Source organism: Canis aureus, chromosome 5 (genome assembly GCF_053574225.1).
Source record: "Canis aureus isolate CA01 chromosome 5, VMU_Caureus_v.1.0, whole genome shotgun sequence".
In the NCBI taxonomy this organism is placed as follows: Eukaryota; Metazoa; Chordata; class Mammalia; order Carnivora; family Canidae; genus Canis; species Canis aureus.
This window is the reverse complement of record NC_135615.1, coordinates 56,536,624-56,562,686: the sequence shown is the minus strand read 5'-3', so window position 1 is coordinate 56,562,686 and position 26,063 is coordinate 56,536,624. Positions and strand designations below refer to the sequence as shown.

General features: G+C 37.7%; 1 protein-coding gene across 3 annotated transcripts in view; it reads right to left on the bottom strand.

Annotated features, from left to right (window-relative positions):
• The window catches only part of TNPO1 (transportin 1), a 96,875-nt gene that overhangs the window by 69,889 nt on the left and 923 nt on the right, over positions 1–26,063 (bottom strand). The window lies entirely within an intron of this gene.

The following is a 26,063-nucleotide window of genomic DNA, read 5'->3' as shown; positions in this document are numbered from 1 at the left end:
CACTGAGCCACCCAGGTGCCCCAAAGTGAGCAGGTTTTAAGAAGGAAAAGTTGATTTCACAACCCAATCCAACTACAACCAGGTACTTCCCATATACTACAGCTCATTTAATATTCAGTGCAGCAGTATGAGGTAGATATTAACTCTATTTTATATTAACTGAGGTTGAGAGAGGTTAAGTACTTTCCTGGCCAGTGTGGGGGCAGATGGGGCACTCAAAACCAAATCTGTGTGATTTCAGAGTCTGGACTGTGCCTAGTAATAACAGCAACCCTGTTATCATTTACGGAGTACTTCTATGTGCCAGTTACTACACTAAGTGCTTTAAATGCATGAGATCACTGAATTCCATGAGTAGGGACTATTATTATTTTATAGAAGAGAAACAGCCTTAAAACAAGTAGTGTGTCCAAAGTCACAGAGGTCATAATGAACAAAGGCAGGACCTAAGCCCAGATGTACCTGACTTCAGAGCCTGTCCACTGAACCATGCTGTTGTATTATTCTCATTGTGCCACTTTCATGAACATGTGACTAACCATTAACAGAACTCTTGGGTAGACTTCTTGAGTAGACTTCTTTTCCTCTCTATTCCATGCATGACCAAAATTTCAAAAGCTCTCTTGATGAGTATCTGCTTTCTTCAGTTCTGGTGTGATAACTGCACCTTGCTTTTCAGAGTTTAAACTTTTCTTATTTTTTAAAGTTTCATTTATTTAAGTAGTCTCTAAACCCAGCATGGGGCTTGAACTCATAATCATATGAGACCAAGTTAGACACTCTTCCAAATGAGCCAGTGAGTCACCCCAGAGAGTTTAAACTTTTCATTTCAATCAAATAAAAGACAGCAGTAATACTTTCCATACATTCCCTTAACTTTTGGTCACATTATTTTCATCAGCTTAAGATAGGATGTTATATTTTATGTGAGACTCATGGTAACCACAGAGGAAAAATCTGATAAGATTATGAGAAAGGAATTAAAGCATACCAATACAAAAAGCCATCAAATCATAAAGGAAGATAGCAAGATGAGAAGAAAAAAACAACCTTAAACCAGTCAAAAAAATATTGAAATGGCAATAATATGTCCTTACCTATCAGTAATTAATTTAAATATAAATGGATTACATTCTCTAATCAAAAGACAATGGGAGAAGAGAGTAAGAAACAAGATCCAACAATACGGTGCCTATTAGAGATTCACTTTAGCTTTAAGGACACACACAGATTGAGATCGAAGGGAGACCGCAAAGGGTATTTCAAGTAAACGGTAACAAAAACAAAGCAGGGTAGCAATACTTAGATCAGACAAAATAGACTTTAAACTAAAAATGGTCTAAACAGACCAAGAAGTTCACTATATTAATATAAAAAGGCCAATCCATTAAGAAGTTACATATTTACTGTAAATATTTATGCATCCAACATCAAAAGCACTTAAATATATAATGTAAATACTAACAGAAGTAGAAGGAGAAATGAACAGCAATACAAAAATAGTTGGGGACTGTTAACATCCCATTCTCAACAATGGATAGATCATCCAGACAGAAAATCAATAAGGAAGCAGTGGACTTGAACAATACGATAAAGCAAATGGACCCAACACACATTTCATCCAACAGAACAGAATACACATTTTCTCAAGAACACACTGAAAACTTTCTATGACAGATAATGTGTTAGTGAAATGAAATGTCTCAACAAATTCAAGATAGAAATTTTATCAAGTACCTTTTCTGACCACAATGGTGAAACTAGAAATTAGTAATAGGAAGAAAGATGGAAAATTCACAAGTCCATGGAAATTAAAGCAACACACACCTGAATAACCAATGGATCAAAGAAGAAAGCAAAAGAGAAATAAAAAATATCTTAAGACAAATGAAAAGGGAAATATAATATCTCAAAAGTTACAGAATGCAGCAAAAGCAGTTCTAAGAGGAAAGTTTATAGCCATAAGCACACTCATCTATCAAGAAAATATACAAACAACGTAACTTTATACTTCAAAGAAGTAGAAAAAGAACAAAGTAAGGCCAAAGTTAGAAAAAGGAAGGAAATAATAAAGAGGAAAGCAGAAATAAATGAAATAGAGATTAAGAAAACAATAGAAAAACCAACAAAACTAAGAGTGGATTCTTTGGAAAGAGAAAACTGACAAACCCTTAACTAGAGTAAGGAAAAAAAATAGAGGAACCAAATAAATAAAACTATAAATGAAAGAGGAGGTATTACAACCAATACTCCAGAAATTCAAAGCATCATAAGAGACTACCATGAACATTCTATACCAACAAGCTGGACAAGCTGGAAGTAATGGATAAATCCCTAGAAAATATAAACCTACCAAATTGAATCATGAAGAAAGAAAATCTACACAGACTTAATAGTGAGTAAGGATGAAATCAAGTTAAATTCCAATAAAGAAAAGCTTAGGACCAGATGGTTTCACTAGTGAAGTCTATCAGACATTTAAAGAAAAATTAACATCAATTCTTCTCAAAATCTTAACAAAAAATTGAAGAGAAGGGAACACTTTCAAACCCATTTTACAAGGCCAGCAATTCTGATAGTGAAGTCACATAAGGACACTAGAAGAAAACCACAGGCCTTTACCACTGATGCTATAGATGTAAACATTCTCAACCAATTACTAGCACAATGAATTCAACAGCATATTAAAAAATCTGACACTATTATCAAGAGGCATTAATCCCTGTGATGCAAGGACAATTCAACACACACAAATGAGTCAGTGTGATATAACATATTAATAGAGTGAAAGATACAAGTCATATGATCTCAAGACATGCAGAAAAACCATTTGACAAAATTCAATTTCCATTCATGATAACTCTCAACAAATTTGGTGTTAGAAGGAACATACCAAAAAAAAAAAAAAAAAAAAAAGAAGGAACATACCTCAATATAATAAAGAACATCTATGACAAACCTACATGTAACATCACACTGAATGGTGAATGGTTGAAAGCTTTTCCTTTAAAAAATCAGGAACAGGGGATCCCTGGGTGGCGCAGCAGTTTGGCGCCTGCCTTTGGCCCAGGGCGCGATCCTGGAGACCTGGGATCGAGTCCCACATCGGGTTCCTGGTGCATGGAGCCTGCTTCTCCCTCTGTCTGTGTCTCTGCCTCTCTCTCTCTCTCTCTCTCTCTCTCTGTGACTATCATAAATAAATAAAAATTAAAAAAAAAATTAAAAAGAAAATCAGGAACAAGGGCAGCCCCGGTGGCGTAGTGGTTTAGCGCCGCCTGCAGCCTAGGGTGTGATCCTGGGGACCCTGGATGAGTCCCACGTCAGGCTCCCTGCATGGAGCCTGCGTCTCCCTCTGCCTGTGCCTCTGCCTCCCTCTCTCTCTGTGTCTCTATGAATGAATACAAAACAAAACAAAAAGATTAAAAAAAAATCAGGAACAAAATCGGGGCAATCATTCTCACCATTCCTATTAAACACAGTACTGGAAGTCTTAGCTAAAGCAATCGGGAAATAAAATAAATAAAATAAAATAAATAAAATAAAATAAAATAAAATAAAATAAAATAAAATAAAATAAAATACATCCAAGTCAGAGTGGAAGAAGTAAAATAGTCTCTATTCACAGAAGACATAATCTTATACTTAAAAAAAATCCTAAAAACTTTGTTAAAAAAACTAATAAATGAATTCAGGAAAGTTGCAGGATATAAAATCAAAATACAAAAAACAGCTGTATTTCTATACAAGAACACTAAATCATCTGAAAAAGAAATTAACAATTCCTTTTACAACATCAAAAAGAATAAAATTAGGAATAAACTTAATTAAGTGAAAAATCTGTACTCTGAAAAGAACCCTGATGCGCCCGAAGACACTGATGAACAAAACTGAAGAAGACATAAACAAATGGGAAGATATCCTAAGTTTATGGATTGGGAGAATTGATATTACTAAGGTGTTATGCCACCCAAAGCAATCCAGAGATGATGCAATCCCTATCAAGATTCTAATGGCATTTTTTTACAGAAATAGAAAAATGAATCCTAAAATTTGTATGGAATCAAAAAGACTTTGAATAGTCAAAGCAATCCTAAGAAAAAAGAACAAGCTAGAAGTATCATGCTTCCTGATTTCAAACTATACTACCAAGCTATAGCAATCCAAACAGTATGGAGCTGGCAGAAACACAGACTTTTGGAACAGAACTGAGAGCCTAGGAACAAACCTACCCATGTACAGTCAACTAATATTTGACAAGGAGGTCAAGAATACTCAATAGGTAAAAGACAGTCTCTTTAATAAATGGTGTTGGGATAACTGGGTATTTACAAGCAAAAGACTGATATTGGCCCCCTATCTTACACTACTAAAAAATTAACTCATTAAGGATCAAAGAAAGACTTGGACGTAAGACCTGAAACCAAGGAACTCCTAGAAGAAAAAACAGGGAAAAAGCTTCTTGACATTGGTCTTGGCAATGATCTCATGGGTATGACAACAAAAGCACAAGCACCAAAAACAAATATAAACAGTGGGACTACATCAAACTGCACAACTTCCATACAGCAAAGGAGATTGCCATCAAAATGAAAAAGCAAGCTACAGAATGGGAGAACGTTTTACAAACCATTATCTACCAAGCAGTTAATATCCAAAAGATAAAAGAAATTCATAACATCTTAACAGCAAAGAACCCAAATGATTTGATCAAAAAATGGGCAAAGTACCTGAATATACATTTTTCCAAAGAAGATATTCAAATGGCCAATAAAAAGATGCCAACATCACTAACGCAAACCAAAATCACAATAACATAATGCCTCAAACCTGTTAGAATGGCTATTATCAAAAAGAACAGAGATAATAAGTGCTGGCAAGGATGTGGAGAAGAGGGAACTAATACTGATGGGAACGTAAATTGGCGCAGCCACTATGGAAAAACAGGATGGAAGTTCCTCAAAAGTTTAAAAATAGAACTACTATGTGATCCAGCAATTCCACTCCTGCATATTTATCAGAATGAAATTAAATCACTATGTTGAATAGATAACTGGGGCCTCATGTTCACTGCAGCATGACTTAGAATAGCCAACACATGGAAATACATTTATGTCCATCAACAGATATATGGATAAAGAAAATGTGATACACAGTTGACCCTTAAACAACACATTGGGTCTGAACTGAATGGGTTCACTTAGATGCAAAAATTTTTTTTTGATGCAAATACTAAAAATGTATTTTCTTAGTAACACTTTCTTTTCTCTAGATTTGAGGATAAAGTATGTAATATATAAGATATAAAATACGTATTAATTTTTTTTTCTGTAATTGGTAAGGCTTCTGGTCAACAGTAGGCAATTGGTAATTAAGTTTTAGGGGATTTAAAATTATATATGGAATTGGAACTGCACAGTGGTCAGTACGATTAACCTCCATGTTAACTGTATTTATATATATATATAAAATGGAATATTATTTACTATTAAAAAAAAAGGAAATCCTGACATTTGTGACAATATGGATAAAACTTTGGGGCTTTATGTAAAGTGAAATAAATTAGAAAGACAAAAGCTTTATGAACCACATATTTGAGAAATAAAGAGAATTCCAAAGTCATAGAAAGGAGATTGGTGGTTGCTGGGGTAAAAATTGGGAGGGGAAATGGATGAAGACAGTCAAAGGATAACAAACTTCCAGTTATAAGCTGATTAAGTTCTGGGATGTAATGTATAGAATGGTGACTATAGCTACAATATTGTATTGTATATTTGAAAGTTGCTAAAAGAGTATAAGAGAAAGTTTTACTAAAAGAGTAAATCTTAAAAATTCTCATAAAATAGTAATAATTTAAAAAAACTATATGTGAGATTATGGATATGTTAACTAACTTCACTGTGGTAATCATTTTACTATCTATACATTATATAAAATCATTATGTTGTACATCTTAAATTTCCACAATGTCCTATACGTCAATTATATCTCAATAGGTTAAAAAATTTTTTTAAATACCTAAGTGGATAAGAAAATTTTACTACTATTTCCTCCCCCCCGGCCCCCCAAGAAAGACCTGGGTTTGGAATGGAGGCCTTCCTATTCTTATTTATTTATTTATTTATTTATTTATTTATTTATTTATTTATTCATGAGCGACACACAGAGAGAGAGGGAGACAGGCAGAGACACAGGCAGAGGGAGAGGCAGGCTCCATGCAGGGAGCCGAAGTGGGACTCGATCCCAGGTCTCCAAAATCCCACCTTGGGCTGCAGGCGGCACTAAACCGGTCCGGGGGCTGCCCTAGGCCTTTCTATTCTTGTTCCAATGTTTCTTCTACTCTAAACTGTTCCTTTTAATTCATGGCTCATAATATAAGTATGTATAATTAAAAGAGTAGCTTGTTTTTAAATAACAGTGTGAACATATATGCAAGATGGAAAAAACCTGTACGCACTTTAGCAAGGCTATATGATAGCTCTCAGTAAAATCCTGGTATTGAACAATTTAAAATATATTAGCACCAGGCAAGTTACTGGTTGTAACTACATTTATTATATTTAAGGAACTGATAAAAAAAAAAGGGGGGCTATGATGCAAACAAACATTCTTCTGTGTAACACATCTGAAATTATAAAGTCGATACAAGGTGTGAGTATTTTAGAATCTATGTATTTATAAAGTAAGACACTGATTGTACAATTGATAGAAATCTAAGTTGATAATTTTTAGGAAAATTAGCACCTTAGGACAACCATTACAGATCATTTTGGTAACTACAAGTATACCGTTTCACTGTGGTTAGACTGCTTCTGAAGTGACAGGGCCCTAAGATTTTCTCATTCATGTCTATATCCTTGATTGTTATGGTGAATGAACTGGCTCACTATTTCACATTTCCAAGTGTAAAGAGAAAAAGGAACAGAGCACTGTGCTCACTGGCCAGGGCTTAACTGGAAAAGGGTTAGAGTGCCTTCAACAATAAAATTTAGAAAAGTAATAAATGGTAAGCGGTTAGTAGGCTGATCTAATCATTAGTTTTTATCTAATCTTTGTTCATTGAAATCTTTCTCATACATAACGGGCACATATCATTCAGATTTCAATTATTTAAGGCAGAGACAGGAGAAATAATTTATGAAAGGAAATCAATTTGTGCAATTTTAGTTCCTAAGATGAATACTGTTCTATGCTATTTATTGTTAGTAGGCTGGAAGATAAAGGAAGCATGGGTTCCAGAATCATACGTACAAGAGTTCAAACCTCAGTTCTCTTAATAGTCTTTCTGAGAGAAGTAGCTGAACTTTCTAAGCCACAGTTTAGTTGTCTGTGAAACGGGCTGAAGAGAAGATTAAATGAGAATGCAAAATGCTGCAATAGTAGGTACTTAAGTATGAACACTGAGTAATGTTCATTCCTTTTGCACTTCACCTCCCATTAAAATTATCATTAAAACAGATTTACCGATAGCAGTTAGTGCCACCAGACACCATTAAGACGAGGATGAAATTATTATTATTTTTTTAAGATTTTATTTTTAAGTAATCTTCACACCCAACTCAGAGCCCAAACTCACAACTCTGACATCAAGAGTTGCATGTTCCACTGACTGAGCCAGCCAGGCACCCAAAGATGAGATTATTTTTGCGTGATCAAAGGATATGCAATGAAATAGGCTGCGTGACTTGCCATTTAAATGAGGTGATAGTCTAAAGAAATAAAAATCAAAACAGAAATATTGAAGGAATAAGAACAAAGTATCAGAAATCAAATGTTAAATAATTAAATTAGATATGAATGTAATCAATCTGAAAATTTTCTAAGGGCAAAAATTAAGTAGTTGACTGAGAGTAGTCTTCACAGTATGTAGAGATGGGAAAAGAACATCACAAAACAAATTCTGTAGAGGTAGTCCACAAATGGAAAAAAATATCAAGAAATAATGTACGACAGATGGTACAATACAACTAACCATTTAGCATAAAAAACAACAGCATATATTTTGTGAGTGTTCAAGTCTGTTTTTCTCTTACTATGACAAAGAGACTCAAGGCATAAGATTGAGGCATAAAAACATTAATGACTATGGGGATCCCTGGGTGGCTCAGTGGTTTAGCACCTGCCTTCAGCCCAGGGTGTGGTCCTGGGGTCCCGAGATCGAGTTCCGCGTCGGGCTCCCCGCACGGAGCCTGCTTCTCCCTCTGCCTGTATCTCTGCCTCTCTTTCTCTCTGTGTGTGTAGCTCATGAATAAATAAAATCTTAAAAAATATATCCTTTAAAAAACATTAATGACTATAAAACCTAGAATGAAATATGAGATGGTAAGGAACTCCCTGGACAAAAAGAATAATGCTAATCTACTATACGTACCAAGTGTTCAGCTTGTAAGAAATATACACTTAAAATGGAATCTTGGCTCAAAAAGTTCATTGTCCTCTTCCAAATAGAGATACTGAATTATTAGCCAACTGATTTATCATGTCCTTATCACCATTTCAACCCTTTCAGCCCATGAAACTGGAATTCATCAACTTTAACTGAACTTAGAGAATGGCAATTGTAACATCTTATCTTCAGAATGAAAACATTAGACAACATCTATCCAATCCTTCTATTTAAAAAAAGAAGGGGGGGGGGGGATCAAGACTCAGAAACATTACAAATGAATTAAGTGGAAGAATCTGACTTCAACTTTTAAAACACAGAAGATTCAGTTCTATATTATTAAATTCTTTACCCCTTTCGTTTTTTCATAGTACACTAATTTTCTGAAATTTTCTACTAATAAACCCAAAAGCTTTTTCTACAGGGAACTGGGTAGTTCAGAGCCTATGCCTCAGTGTTCGGTCTAATGGCAAGGCCGATACTTTGTGAGTGCATCTCCTAACTGATGACACCAAGCTTGGGTGACCTGACCCTCCATATGATGAATCCTGGCATGAAAAAAATGAGCTGGGATCCCTGGGTGGCGCAGTGGTTTAGCGCCTGCCTTTGGCCCAGGGCGCGATCCTGGAGACCCGGGATCGAATCCCACGTCGGGCTCCCAGTGCATGGAGCCTGCTTCTCCCTCTGCCTATGTCTCTGCCTCTCTCTCTCTCTCTGTGACTATCATAAATAAATAAAAATTAAAAAAAAAAGAAAAAAATGAGCTAAATCAACTGGATTTCCTTTCTCAGAAATATGAATAGAAAGTACTAGGACCGGGGATCCCTGGGTGGCTCAGCGGTTTAGTGCCTGCCTTTGGCCCACGGCGCGATCCTGGAGTCCCGGGATCAAGTCCCACGTGGGGCTCCCGGCATGGAGCCTGCTTCTCCTTCCTCCTGTGTCTCTGCCTCTCTCTCTCTCTATGTCTATCATAAATAAATAAATAAATAAATAAATAAATAAATAAATAAATAAATCTTAAAAAAAAAAAGAAAAAACAATTAAAAAAAATAAAAAAAGAAAGTACTAGGATCATTTACCATTTGCCATTTCTCAAAGAAGATGCTAGAATGTGATGATGTGGCAGGCAGGGGGGTCATCATTAGATTGTCCATGCAAGACAAAGGCGTAGAGATTATAAGGGAGCAGAGAGGAGAATGGACGGCACCGAGAGAAGCAGGGAAGCACAGAGCAAGATTACATGGTCCACGAGATGGAGGGCAACTACTCCTGGGAGCCGCCTTGCTTCCTGATGGCCTTCTACTTCCACAAATGACTTAAGATAAACCTGTCCCTTTCTCTTAAGACAATCTGAATGTGTTCCTCTTCCTTGGAACCAAAAGAACTTAATTATAAAAGAAATATTAAGTGACTCATATAATCATGAGATTACATATGTTAAGTGTTATATCATAACAAACTATTCCCAAATTGTTTTTAAGCAGCAAGAAGTAAACTTTTTAGGGAGTTCTCTAGGAACAGTAAGGACTGGTACAATGAAGCTGATGACTTTTGTGGAAATCAACTTCCTTATTAGCCTGAACAACGAGAGTAAACCTGAACACTGACACGGAGGTCTCTGAGGGATATGGAGTATAATGAATATACCCAAATGGGTACAGAATAAATGGAGTAGAACAAGAGAGAAAACCAAGAATAAAGCCAGCTGCCAGTTCAGGTGTACATCCTCTTTACTCACCTACTTCTACCTTTCCCCTGCCTTTTCCGAATTATACCATTTTGATTTTGAACACTGGCAATCACTGTCTCTGCTGCCATCAAGGGGAAAAAAAAAGCCTCATAATATGTTTCGCTAACACCTCATGCCTGTGAGAGATGTACCCTTACTATGATGTTAGCTTTCAAGTGATACCGGCTTCCCCAGACTAGGGCAGTCCACATGTCAAAGAACCTACAATATCCCTTACACATTTCCAGGAGGCATCACAATGTATAAATATGTGATAAACACATGACTTATTTGAACAAATATAAAAGGGAGCTCCTAGCATATCACAACAATAGAAAGTTAGATGATGCAACAAGAGAGCAATATATTAATTATCTAGAAAGCTATTTTAGAACCAATTGATAACACATGAAATGAAATTCACAAAATACAAGAGCAAACATGGGAAAATACTGAACCTTATTAGTAATCAAAAAATATAACAATGAAGTAATATTTTTAGACTAATTAGCAAAGATAATTTTATAACAATAATACCCTATGCGGCTGAAGATATATCTTTGAATCAACTACAACAAATTGCTGAAGGTAAACTAATACAACCCATCGGAAACCAACTCAGCAACTGTATCAAGAGCCATAAGCATTTTTATACCCTTTGTCCTCATGATTACACTTCTTAGACTGTATCCTAAGAATCCGAAGTAAAGGGGAAAAAACTGTTATTCTCAAAGATTTTAACCTGGGATTATTTCTAATACAGCAATAACTATATGGATAAACATTCAACTACTGGGTTACTATGCAGTCATTCAAAAAGATGGTTAATTTCTGTAATGACATGGAAAATGTTTATGGTTAGAAAGTGAAAAAAATGATAAAAAGTTGCATGTAGAGAACAATTACAAAGAAGTAAAACATATGTATAAAATAAAGACAGAATTGTTAAATGAAAGAGACTAGAAGGAAACAATGAAAAGCTAGCACTGGATTAGTGTTAAGATTATGGGACATTTTGGTTTTTAAAAAATTTTCAATACTGCAGTTATATTACCCTGAAAATAAAAATAAGTAATAAAAATCTCCAAAAGTGTAATTGTTTGAAGTCATAAATGGGACAGGGAAAAATACCTGAGAATGTTCATAATAATGACAGAATCATTAAAAAGTTTAAATTACACCCTTTTTACTTGTTAAAAAGGTGTGAAATATAGGTTAGAAAGTTTTATGTGAAAATGCTTAAAGGTTATGGCACTTAAAGGGTTAAATTTTAGTTATAGAAAATTGGAGTACTTGCAGAACTTTTTCCCAGATTATGCCATGAGTAAACACAATGATATAAAAGAGGATACTGGAAATAAAAAATCTTTATAGCAATGGAAAAAAACTCAGTTTCTGCAAAGCAAAAGAATCATACCAAAGAAGGTGTTTTATACTCCCAGAGACCTAGTCTCAGAGAAAGAATGGAAGTTTTACTTTTACTTAGATAATGGGAATTACTATAGTTTCTATATTTGATTAGTTTTTTAGATTATAGTTTACCATAAGCATGGAAAAATTAATGCTATGATGACAAATTAATATTAGGATTTATTTAATGTTTAAATGAAATACTAAGTAAAGATATACAGAAAAGTTAGACTACTACAAAATTTAAAACAAGAATACCAAAATTTTGTTTAAAATAAAGGGAATGCCTGGGTGGCTCAGCGGTTTAGCGCCTGCCTTTGGATCAGGGCGTGATCCTGGAGTCTCAGGATCAAGTCCCACATCAGGCTCCCTGCATGGAGCCTGCTTCCTCCTCTGCCTGTGTCTCTGCCTCTCGTTCTGTGTCTCTCAGGAATAAATAAATAAAATCTTAAAAAAAAAATTCAGGGCTCCTGGCTGGCTCATTCAGTAGAGCATGCGATGCTTGATCTCAGGGTCATGAGTTCAAACCTCATGTTGGGCCTGGAGACTACTTAAAAAAAAAATTCAATCACCTCTCATTAAGTTCATAATTTTCCAAAACACTGGCACATAATTCCAGAAGTATCGTTTAAGAAAAAAAAAATCAATAAATAGCTTGATTAAACCCTATGCAGAATGAGAAGAAAAAAATTCCATGAAAATGTAAAAGCCAAAAGCAAATTAAAATAAATTTTAGCTTAGAAAAGAGGGTATATAATTCTTCTACAATAGTTGTTAAGACTTGTGGCAATACATTCTACAGATTTTCTCAGTAATCATAAGTACAAATATTAAAGCAAAACTTACTAATGTATGTTAAGAAAATTTCAACTGCAGAAATAAATGAGCACATACTACAAATAATTTAAATTTGCTATTTAATATATACTAAACAGATAAATGTTAGAGTTCTGGTTCTTTTCATTTTGCTAATCAATCATGACACATAAACTATTTTACTCTTTAAGAAAATAATTCATAAATCATTTAAAATGAAAACATTTAGAAAATAGTAAATAAAAACTAAGATAAAAAAACATTGTTAGAATCATCAGTGGAATCTTCTTAATATATTGTTCTGCCTAAGGAAGTCAGTGTAATAACTAAGAAGGGATGGAAAACAAATATGTTTATAAATCATCTTAACTTGAAGTCAATGGTATAGTTCTATGCACCTATGTGGTTTATGAGAGAGACATCGTCCACGAACATAACACTTGTAGTTGGTAGTCACAGGAGTCTAATGAAATCTCTCAAAAGCACCCATTATTTCTATTATACTAAACTGATTCTTAGAAAAATAAATAAATTCATTTATTATAAAAAAAAGCTTTTCCTACCTTTTTTTCTTAGAGTCTGGTTGGATGCAAAGAAAGCAAATCTTTAAGTCACATGAAATATTTCAATTAAAAAAATTTCATACAGCAACTAATCCATATTGTTTACAGTTCATAAAAGACATATCTCCAGTCAACTCTTCATTATGCTTTCTTACAGGAATAGTACACATACTCTAGAAGGAAGGAACTCCAAAAATTAAATCCATAAGCAAACATTCATTAAGCACTGATACATGCAGGATTTTAGAGCTGGAAACTGCAAACACAAATTCCTAAGATTTCTTTATGTTATTTAGGCCAACAATTCAATGTGTTATGAGGCATTTGAGGAACATGACTGAAAACATCTGAGATGTCTAGGAGTTTGTATTTCCAAGATTCAGAAAATGTTCATTTCACCTGAAATCACAATTTTGCTCTGACTGCCAAGCAATTGAAACTCTACTAGGATCTCATGGGAGTATGAATGTTATCAGTCCTGTTTTACAAATAATTTTAAAATTGCCTGCTGTGTACGATCCGCAAGTCCCAACACCGAAACACAAGCCTCTAGCCGTCTAGGATGAAAGGGGAAAGTAAAGCTGGCATTTTCATTAGAGCTTTTTCCTCTTCATGCTTCAGCCTTGTACTCCTCTACTGGCTTGGTCGCTTCCCCATCAAATTCCTACACTTACTCTTCAACCACCCTACCATGCTCTTGAATCTGAGCTTATATTTGCTCTAAAACAAGACTCCTGAAAAACCTCTTCCCTTCACAGTTTTTCCAGTTTGATCCTTGACTTTAGGAAGGATGAAGTGTCATCCATCCCCATCCGGGAGGATGGGCGGCCTGACACTTGAACCACGGCCACAGCCTCTCTGGTGCCACCAACTCCGGGTAACTTCATGGAACTTTTGGACAAACTGCTTCCAACCATGGGTCTTTAAGTCTTCGGTGTTGTGAAGAGCCAAAATAGCACCAGGACAAAAGGAGTGTCAGAGACCTGGGGTGCTTGTCCCAGTTCTCCTCTACAGGAAGACTGGCCGGCTGACAATCCTGCACAAATTGCTTAAGTCATTTGGCTCATTCCCTTAGCTATAAAGCAACCAACGACCCTGGTCTTCTCAGCTTCCAGAAGTGAACCATTTTGCTGATTATAAACAGTCTGGTCATATTCCACACACAAAAGCCAGCCTTTCCTCTTTACACTTGGTACTGGAGTTCTCCAAGCCTCCAGTGACTTGGATTCAATTCAACTGTTCTAATGTAGTTACAGGACCTACTAAGTTGCACGTCATTTGATTCTTTCTGCAAATGCAGAGCTCTTGTGCCGGGCTTAGGTCACTTCTTACAGAAGTCGCATTCAATAGCAAGAACAATCTTTTTTTTTTTTTTTTTTTTTTAAAGAGTTTATTTATTCATGAGAGAGACAGAGAGAGAGAGGCAGAGACACAGGCAGAGGGAGAAGCAGGCCTCCATGCAGGGTGCCCGATGCAGGACTTGATCCCAGGACCCGAGGATTATGCCCTGAGCAAAAACCAGACACCCAACCGCTGAGCCGCCCAGGCATCCCGAGCAAGAACAATCTTTAGTTGAAAACGTTATTTATCATAAGTTGGATTTCTATCCAACAAAAGTCTTTACCCATTATCCCTTTAAAATTATGTAAGAGAGGAGCACCTGGGGGCTCAGATGGTTGTGTGTCTGCCTTAGGCTCAGGTCATGAGCCTAGAGTCCTGGGATCGAGCCTCATGTAGGGCTTCCTGCTCAGTGGGGGGTCTGTTTCTCCCTCTCCTTCTGCCCCTCCCTCAGCTCGTACCCCCCCCCCATCTCTGTCTCAAATGAATAAATAAAAAATATTTTTTAAAGAATGGTGTAGGAGAAACTATGTAAAGCATTATTCAACTAAAAATCCAACGGAGTGGGGCTGCCTAGGTGGCTCAGTCAGCTGGGCTTCCAACTCTTGGTTTTGGCTCACGTCCTGATCTCAGGGTCATGAGATGGCCCTGTGATGGCTGGGCTCCGCACTCAGAGTAGGGTCTGCCTGGGATTCTTTCCCCCTCCTCCTCCATCCTCCTCTGCACCTCCTCCTACCCCCTTGCCTCTTCATGCTTGTGCTCTCTTTCAAATAAACAAACAAACAAACAAATAAATAAATAAAAATAAAAAAAGAAAAATCCAATGGATTTTTCCTATTCTGGTTTCAATGATTCACTGTTTAATGCTTTTTTTTTTTTTCCAAAATTAAGTCTCATAAGATTTTCTAATAAAGGTCTGACATGCAGCATTTTAGGAGCTTAAATAAACTCTTTTTTGAAAGACAGAGCCTAGAAAGTTACAATCATCCTTTCGTTATATGGATCATTGCTGGGCAGCCCGGGTGGCGCAGCGGTTTAGCATCGCCTTCAGCCAAGGGCCTGATCCTGGAGACACAGGATTGAGTCCCACATCGGGGTTCCTGCATGGAGCCTGCTTCTCCCTTTGTTCCTCCCACTGCTCATGCATGCTCTTTTGTTCTAAAATAATTAAAAAAAATAAATCTTTAACAAAAAGAATGTTACTGAATGAGTGACAAAACTATAATATTGACTGTAAAAAATAGAAAATTTCTGAATTTGATAACTATATGTGGTTTCAGAAGATAATATCCTCGCTCTTAAGATACACATGTTAAAGTATTTAAGGGGTAAAGAGACAAGACTTAGGAAACCTACTCTCAAATGATCAAAAATATAACTGTGTGTAGGAGTAGGTGGAAAGAATGTGGCAAAATGTAAACAATTGGTGAATCCAAGTAAGGTATATATGGGAATTGTCTGAATTATTCTCACCATCTTCCTAAGTTTAAAATTATTTTAAAATATTATCTTAAAAAAAAAGCTTTGACTCCATTCCCTACTCAATTTCTGTACTTCCTTCCGTTCACAGAAACATCTTGAAAGTTGTATACAGTCACCACGTCCCCATCTTTACTGCACTCCAGTGAGACTGAGATTTCCTTGCTGCCAAACCGAATGATTTCTTCTTGGCCTTACCACAATTCCTCCAGAGTGCTGAACACAGGCAACCACTCTTTTCCTTTCTAGCCTCACATCTTCCTGGTTTTCTTTTTATTTCGCTGGCTGCTCTGCGTCAGTCTCCTCTGCTGGCTCTCCTGCCCCTATATATCCTAGCTCCCTTTCTTTTCTCGGTCTATATAATCTCATCTAGTCTGTGCCATTGAATAGCACTCTGAACTCCAGACTCAGGCACCAACATTTTATAAGACATATTCATTTGTTTGTGAAATGGGCATCTTAAACTTTGCTGGCTAAACCACAACCCTTGATACTTTTCCTCATCCCATTTTATCCGCTTCTCTTCCAATTGCCTAGGCCACTAAGGTTCACGTAGTTGTTCAGGGCAAAATGCTAAGGGGTCACCCTTGACCTCCTTTATGTTCTACATCCAAAACACCAGCCAGTGCTATCAAAACATATCCTAAAACATACTCTGAATCTGACCAATTCTCATCCCTTCCAGCCTACCCTAGTCCAGGTATATAAAACATGCTAGCATGGCAATGGTCTACTACAATGGGTTCCCTTGCCTTTCTGTTTCATTCCCCTAACAGCCTATTCTCTGAGATGAAGTAGCAAAAATGATAATATTGAAGCTGCAATTAAATCAAGTCTTCTGACCATCAAAATTTTCCAATAGTTTCTCATCGCACTTAAAATAAAACCTCATATCCTTAGCACAGCCTACAAAATTGTACCTAATCTTAGCTCCCATCTCTCTCTGAACTAATCTCCTAGCAGTTTCAAATCCTTTTTCACTGTGTTCCATGCTGATTTTCTCACAGCTCCTTGATGTTATGCTTATTCCCACCTAAGACTCTTTACTTTTGCTTTCCTCAAATATTCATATTGCTCACTCCTTTTCTTCATTCAGATTGCTTGCCAAATACGGTATTTAAGAAAGGCAATGTTTTCTTCCCTTTCCCTACATCCCACTACTACTTCCTCTTACTGCTTTAGTTAGTGCCTATTTCTTTTCCCCAAATGAAAAAGTGACATGTGGCTGCTTCTCACTGTATAAAAAAAGGAAACAATATGGATGAAATTCTAGCTCCCTTCAAGTATCTCTCGTAATCCTGGTCTCCTCCCCAAAGGTACTCTAATACTGATTGGATATATAAGTTGATAGAGCAGTTTTTTTTTTTTTTGTCTACATTTAAATAGTATGTTTCTGTAGAAACAATGTTTTATAAAAACTCTTTTCAGGTGTGCCTGGCTGGCTGGCTGGTTTACTAGGTAAGCGCATAGGACTCTTGATCTTGGGGTCATGAGTTCGAGCCCTGCATTGGGTACAGAGATTACTTAAAATAATTTTTTTTAAAAAACTTCTTTCAAAATATGCCTTAGCTTTCCTATTCATTATATATAGTTCTATTTCATTATTTATTGCAGTATGAGTTATTGAATACTTATTTATAATTTTATACCATTACAAGCAATTCACTCATTTAACAAATATTTGCTGAATGCCTACTACATTCTAGTTCTAGTTGCTGCAGATAGAGCAGTAAACAAAACAAAGATCTCTGCCCTCTTGGAGCTTATATTTGTGTGGGATGAGAAAGACAATAAACAGAATATACAATGCAAACTGTGTCTGCAAACAGCCAAATAGTAAGTATTCTATGTTTTGCAGACCACATGTCTCCTATATATTGTCTCTTTTTGTTTTACAATCCTTTAAAAGGTAAGAACTGCTCTTAGCTCACAGGCTGTACAAAAACAGGCCAGAAGGCAGTGGGGGCTCTAGCTTGCTGACCCTGATATAGCACTGTAGAAGGTGGTATGCACTATGCAAAAAATTAAAAAAGAATCCAGGATAAGGGGGATGGGAGAGGGTAGGATGCAGTATTAAGAAGGGTGGTTAGAGGAGGTAAGATCTGAACAAAGATCAGAAGGTAAGGCCAGTGAGCCAACTAGATATTTGGAAAGTAGATTCCAGACAGCTGAACTAGCTGAAGCAAAGATCCTAAAGTAGGAGCATGACTGATGTTTCTGATACAAGGAGGACAGTGAGCAAGGAGGGAGGCGGTAGTAGGGAAGCAGAGGTTCCATATGGTAGTAGGAAATAAGGTCAAGGAGGTAAGGAGAAAGGGGAGTGGGGCTGGCACATTATATAGAGCCTAATGGGCCACTCATTGTAAGGACTAGATTTTCCCTGAATCAAAAGGAGAGCCAATGCAGTGCTCTGAACAAAGAAGTGGCAGGGACTGTCTTAATTTGTAAAAGGCTAGTTCTCACTACTACATGGAGAAAAGACTGTTGGGAAGGACTAGGGTAGAATGAGGAGACCAGACAGTAACCTATTTAAACAGTATTCATGACAGTAGTAGCTTGGATCAAGATGGTAGTAGTGGAGAAGGTGAGGCACCCTATAATTCTGGATGTATTTTGATGTGTAGAAAAAATAGGTTGTCCTGAAAGCACGGATTTGAGGAATTGTTAAGAAAAAGCAAAGTTAGGGATAACTCTTAAGATTTTAGCCTGTGCCACTAGGAGAATGGAGTTGCCACTGACAGAAATGGGGTAAGTCTATGTGTAGAGTAGGTATTGGGGAGGAAGTTTAGGAGTTTAGTTTTGGTCATGCTGACTTTTATGTAAATCACTAGACATTCAGGCAGAGAGGTTGAGTGGACACTTGAACATATGAGACTGGAATTAGGGAGAAGAGCTGAAGATCTAAATTTGGGCACTGCTGGCATTTAGATGGTATTTAAAGCCACGAGACTGAATAAAATTACCTATCAAGTGAGTACTGTTAGGAAAAACAAAGAACAGAAAACAAAAAGCAAGGACTGTGAGAAAAGGAACACAGAATTACAAGAGGCCAGGACAGAGGTAGAAGATAAGCAAGGGTGTGTGGTGTACTGGAAAGCAAAGACGTGGTTCAAGGATAAGGGAATAAGCAGCTCTGTCAAATGCTGCTGATAGGCCAGTAAGATGAACAGAATCAATGGCATATGGCATTTGATGGGATGGAAGTTACTGGAGAACATGAGTTGCTTTGGTGGGATTGGTGCAGAGAAAAGCCTGATTGCAGTGGGTTTAGCACACTACATGGGAGGAAAAAAAATTTGGCATTACCAAGTACAGACAAGTCTTTTGAGGAATAATGCTGCAAAAGGAAACCTAAAAAAACAAACAAAAACAAAACAAAACAAAACAAAAAAACAGGGAAAAGTTGATGAGAAGTGATTTGAGTTTTTTGTTTTAAATAATGGGAAAAATAATAGCACGTCTGTTTGCTGATGGAGATAATTCAATAAAGGAAAAAAATGATGTGGAAGGAGAGAAGCTGAATCAATGCCCTTGAGCCCAGGAGAGGATGGGATCTAGTACAAAAGCAGACACAAGAACATGAACAGTGAACCTAAGCAAGCAGGACGACAGCATGTGTTGACACAGAGGCTGGGAGATACACAAGATGCTGGGAATCTGTGGAAGTTCTCTGATTGCTTCCATTTTCTCAGCAAGGTCAGGAGCTAAAAGTGAGGATGGGAAAAGAGATACCAGAGGTTTGAAGAAGAGAAGATAGGAAGTAGTCACGCAGGAACGGGAGGATGAACAGATTAATACAGTACAACAACAGGCAGCACTTAAGGCCCCCTTGAGGAGTGTGGTCAGGCACGGGGGTGTGTTTGCCCGGCTATACCAAGTTACAGAAAAGCAAGTATGAAGCAGAGAATTGGTTTTAACTAGGGCTGTGCTTCTATCAAACAAGCAAAGGGCAAGGAAGTGGATCCAAAGGAGTTGATGAAAATGATTAACCATGAAATCTCAGCTGAGTTAGGAAAGGGAGTGAAAATATCAAGGTCAGTGGCAGGGAAACCAGAGCAGGATCAATGCATCGGAGATTCCACTGGGGTCAAAAGATGGTTGGTGCTGAGATCCTGGAAGGAGTGAACTACGAAAATAGAAAACGAGATCACAGAGTAGAACACACAAAACTGTAACTACAGCAGGACTGCAAGAGGGCAGGACTGTGGGAGTGAGGGCCTGAGACGGAGTAGACGGATGCCGGAGGCAAGGTCGAGGAGGCCAGGGCACTGAACACATCAGTTAGTGTCCTCCTTCCCTTCTGTTATAAAGACTGGGGTAGTACTGGAGACAGGGGCAATGGGCCTGGAGCTAAAGTAAGCACGGGGAACGAAGAGGAATGACCTGGAAGTCCCTGGTAGCAATTATGCTGTGACTAGTTGGTAACAAATGGATCACAGACGCTGAGGATTTTTGGGGCAGTGGGGGGTGGCGGGGTGGGGAGCGGTGGGAGAACAGTCCAAGAGCATCCAGGAGGTGACAACAGACGCTTTTCCCACCTCCAGGAAGAGTGACAAGGAGAGCTACAGAAAAAAACAAGAGCGCAAAAGGCAGGTTTCCAGGAGAGCAAGCAAGTGAAGGGATGTTTACGAATAGGCCGAGGTCGGACTCTGCAGATGATGCCAATTCCAGCGGGCACAGTGGAAGGCTATGAAGAGTTAGAAGGGTTTTGGTTGCCTAAGATTCATTTATTTATTTGAGGGGGGACAGCGGCGAGGGACATAAAGAATCCTCAAGCCAGCCGACTCACTGCTGAGTGCGGAGCCCAACACAGGGCTCGATCTCAGGACCCTGAGATCACGACCTGAGTCGTAACCAAGAGTCAGACGCTTACCTGACTGAGCCACCCAGGAGCCTCTGTTTTTTGGTTTTGCTTTTTTTTTTTTTTAAGACAAATATGGACCCTTTTATGAACTGGAGTGTAGGCGATGAAAGGCGACCTGGAAGTCTGCCGACAGCCACCCCCGGACCCATAGGGATCCTTGTACACCCACACGCTTCTCCAAGAAATGGAAATCGTGGGTCAAAAGGTTCTTGCTTTAAAATGAAAATGGCTCCACTGATTTATTCAATGTATGAATTTCGGTACAACCTTGCCAACACTTGCTAGCAAAACTTTTCCACTTTTGCCAGGATGATGGGAAACAATATTTCACTGTTTTACTCTGCACTTCCCTACTGGCGGGGCAGTGCACTATTTCATGTCGGCTTTCCTCTTCTGTGAAATTGGTTGGCCATTTAAGAAATTGAGTTGTCTTTTCTTAATGGTTTATAGCACTTAGAAAGAAACTGTTTTTCTATTTTATTCCACTCGTAATGATTCACACAAATCAATGTCGTAAATTTCTTGTTTCCAGATCTTCCAATGGCTCGTGCTAGGCCCGGCAGGTTACCTCTCCCGCAAATCTCTACTATCTACTAGAGATAATTAAGGCCCACCCGTCCCATTGGTCAAACCCCTTAATTTCGATACTGTCCAGGACTACTTTTGACTGCATTTGAGATGTATGGCTCACAAAGCAGAAAATGTTTACTACCTTAATCCTTTACAGAAAAACTCTGTGGACCCGTACTCTGTACCTTTTAGGGCCCCTGAATTATTGGGAGATTAGGGACCACAGTAGGTCCTTATCTTTGCTGACATAGCTCTGAAGTGCTGCTCCTAATCCCCTGAAATGCTGGAGCCATTTCTCCCATTCTTTGTGTGGAACCTACTACTAGCCCCGCTGGATGCTCCACAGATGCAGATCGTAAAAGCTGTAACTACACTTTGTTGTACTGTTTTGTTTACTTCTCTCTCCAGTAGTATATACATTTCCTAATGAAAAGGGTCAGTTCCAGCACTAATGTTTAGTGAATGAACAAATGGCACCTAAAATAAATTCTTCATAATTTGCCATCTTTCTCATCATTTTCCTGTTTTCCTATGCTCCAGCCAAAACTATTGTTATTTTTACTTAAGTATTTTTCAAAATACTTACATTGTTTCATTGTTTTAAATAAATTGAGGAACAATGAAACAATTTATTTCAAAATACTTACATACAAAATACATTGTTTTTAATGGCAGCATATTATTTTTTTACTATTTACAGTTTGGGTAGGATACCATCTATTTCTAATCATTCATTTGCATCTATTTAGGATGTTCACAATTTGATGAAGTATTTCTCTGCTTTAATTTCTTCCTTAGTAAAGACAAAAGCAATGAAATCTTGGTCTTTCTGAGATGACCCTTTTTATCTATGGCAGCAACTTCTGCATCTGAGGATTAAGGGGCTCCGCCGAGTACTATTTTACTAGTGGCTTCAGAGTGCTTCAAAGTCAACTAAAAAATCCAATTGAATCTTTTCTCCTTTAGTTTTCAGTATATAATTAATTTCCCATAGCTTGTGGGTAGTCTTATTCTCCTTAACTGGTATATCTGTTAATTTTTTTGTTTGTTTGTTTTGGTTATTTCTCTATTAAGACCTTAGCTAACTTTGGCAGGGGTTTTACTAAATGTACTTTTCAATTTGGTTCTGTAATAGGCCATTGTCACTTCTTATACAGATCCCCCAAATTTGATGGATTTTTTTTTCTACCCTATCTGTGCTGAGGTAGTTACTAAGAGGGTTTTACCACAAATACTTTTTGCATTCATTTTAGAAACCAGTTTTATATATTCATTACTAATCACCTCTCATTCAGGTAAGGATATTGTATCCTTTTGTAAAATATATGCAGATACTTAAGCCCTGTCTGGTTTAACTCTGTAACTTACTCACTCATTACTTCCTGGTCAAGTTTTACTGTCTTCATAATGTGGTCTATGATCTACAATTAGTAGATCCACTAAATTACAGTAAACTATAAGATTCATTATAAGGTTCTGTATTTATTAGACGTATACGCATTCATTATAAGATTCTGACATGTATATTACATGAAATTTTACAAATAAGGATGTAAGCTTTGCTATCAGGCAATCTAGGTTCATGCAGAACACAGGGCTATGATAAAAAGCACAATGCATGTAAAAGTAACAATGTACGAAAATACCAGAAATCATGCCTTGTATATCATGCAGAAAAAATGTTAATTCACTCCTTCTTCCTTCCCATCTTGAGCAATAATAAGGGCAATAAATGCTGTGTTCCTCAATTTATTTTACACCCATTATTAAATTCCCTTAAGTAAAAGCAATATGGCAACATGTACCATGAGCTTTGATACTCCAACCTAATATTTCCACTTTGGAGAATCTATCCTAATAATCCAAAACACAGAAGTTGTTTCATCTACAAGGATGTTCACTATAGTGTTTCTTAGAACTGAAAAGAAAGAAAAAAGAAAGAAAGAAAGAGAAAGAAAGAAAGAAAGAAAGAAAGAAAGAAAGAAAGAAAGAAAGAAAGAAAAAGAAAGAAAGAAAGAAAGAAAGAAAGAAAGAGAGAGAGAGAGAGAGAAAGAAAGAAAGAAAGGAACTTGCTAACTGTCCAATAGGAAAATGTTTAATTATGAGAAAGCCACATTATGTGGTCATTTTAAAAGATGCTGACCAAATAATTAATAGCATGAGAAAATGCTTATGATGTTAAGTGAAAAAAGCAGAATGTAAAGTTGTTTGTATAGCAAAATCTCAACTATGTAAAAATCAAATAAACTGAGAAAAAGTATCGTAAGGAAATGTATCAATGGGTTTACAGTAGTTACCTCATAGTGTCGATATTAGTGATTATAATTTTATGAGTTGTTTTCTAAAACATCAATGATCATGATGATGATGATCGCATTTATTATTTATGGAGTGTTTACTACATCAGGCTCCATTCTAAACATACTATATTAACTCATTTAATATATTTAATATCAATATCAAAAAACTGATATTTAATATCAATTTAATATCATTTAATATCAATTAACTCATTTAACTCAAAGAATTATGAGATGAGAAAATCTGAGGCACAGTGAGATTAAGTAACTTGCCCAAGTTCACACACTATTTCAGAAGGTACCATAATTTGAATCCAAGAAGTCTGGCTCGAGAGCTCCTATTCCCAACTGCAACATTCAATGATTTGCTTTGCTTTACAATTTTAACCATTAACAAGACATATGTCAACTCAAATCTTGCTACCAGCTTTCTTTTAGCTTTAGGCATTCTTTCAGTGCTGAATTCAAGAATTTGCTTTGCCATCAGGGGCCATTTTGGAATAAGACATGGCCACCATTCCTCTATGGGTTGTATCTACTCTAGAAAATTCCAAGACAAATCTGCATCCCTATTTCCAGTTCCAGTATCTCATTTAACTATTCTTAGTCATTACACCTACTTTCAATAGTTCAAAGAATTCTAGTGAGGAGGTCCAGAGGTAACCAAAGGTGGCTTCTGGAAACTCTCCTACACCGACACCCATCCACATGACTACAAGTCTAGTTACCACCCTCACAAACATCCATCCTCCATCATCAAGTCCACCCTGCAACCCAGGAGACCCCTCTCACCTGCCAACTCTCAATGGCTATCTACCATGGCACTGGGTGAATGGGGCCAACTAAGAAAGACTTCCCAACATTTGGGGAATTTTTTTTCGCCTCTGATCCCTATTTTTGAAGATGGCATTATTCTCAATTGTTTTTGAAAACAATAATCAGTTAATCAATCACTTTGATTGTTTCAGCTTTCTCAACCTTTTGCTGGTAAACCAAATTGGTTTCTCTGGAACAAGACCTTTTTGGCACCAATATATATTCGACTTATTAATCCCAGGAAGGAATATTCACAACTTAGGCCCTGAGCAATAAAAGTAACTCCCACTTATTGGTCCGCTCCTCTCTGCGGTTCACACTTGATAAACTTCATGACATGTGTCACTTGTTTTGCCTTCCTTTATTAACCAGGTTTCTTAAAAACAGTATTTGCAGAATCCAACACAGATAAAAGTGATTCTTCTAAAGATAGTACATTTACATTTCAATGCAGTTCATTTACAGTATTTAGGAAAACTGAGTTCATGTGCAGGCTTTAAACATTATGTATAAAAAAGAAAAACTAGTCATAAAAACAATGAATACAGTGTCACTTGTTGATAATGAAAATATTTACAACTGGAATCATCTGTATCTTTACCAAAATCTTATCCTGCTCATAATATACAATGGTAGTAAGCTCGATTACTTTACAAGATTTTTATAGGTAGTTCAGTGGGAGGAATTTTAATAAGTCCCTGAAAACCTAGGGCAGAACTATAACCACATCAAGGCTGATGATCACGGTGGGGGCCCCTTTTAGGAAAAAGAAAACTGGAGTACTAATAGTTCATCAGGCTAACATTAAATTAGGTGAAGTAAGAACTGGATTGTTGAACTGTGAGGCATTTATTACTACATATGCAGTAAGAGTAAAAAAGAAAATCTGTGCCTTCCAAGTAATATTCCCCCTTTTGCCGCTGCAAGTTTTCAACCTGGTGAAGCCGTCCTCTAAGACGGTGCGCAGACAGAGGGTGAAAGTAGAAAACAAAACTGCTTCCCCCCAAAACCGAAACACTTCTGTTTCACTAAGCATAACCTATTTGCCACTCTAATAGGAAAGGTCTCATGTAGCAGGGAAACTTGGAATCCAAAAGGAACTCCTGCTATCCTAAAAAAATGAGGAGGTCAGGACAGCCGTCTTACAACCTCAGATTTCCAAAGAGCTGTTGGACCATACAACCTCTTTAAAAAGCAAAAACGAAAAAACCCCAAAACGAAACAAAACAAAACAACCAGCATGTTTCTTTCTTTCTTTCTTTTTAGGCTGAAAAATAAAGTCCCATTTATAAACTCATCATTGTTTCTAGGCAGGATTGTGGTTAAGCTTCTTAATGACACAACTGTCACAATCAATGTGTGGACAAGCTGCCAAGTTTAAATTCCTACGTCTGCTGATGGAGCCAACCGGTGCGCGGCTTGGTTAGGGTAACGGACTTAGGCTGCGAGCGCTCCCGGCCCAGGCGGGCTTCTGACCGGCAGGAGGCCAAGAGGCGGTCACTCCTAAGGGAAGGAAGCCGTTTCCGCGTGAGTGCGGGCTGGCCGGTCGGCTCGCAGCCGCGGCCCCGGGAAGCTCGCGTGGGAGGCGGTGCAGCCGGGAGCGCGCCGGCCGTGCAACTGCGCGTGGGGAGCCGCCGCCCGGTCCCCGGGGAGGCCCGCACCTGGGCCCAACAGGTGCGTGCTGGCCCTGGCCGCTCACCTAGCGGGGAGCCCCCGCCGCCCCCCGCGCCCCAGCCCCGACCCCGGGCCCCCCGCGACCCGACCCCGGGCCCCCTGCGCCCCAGCCCCGACCTCG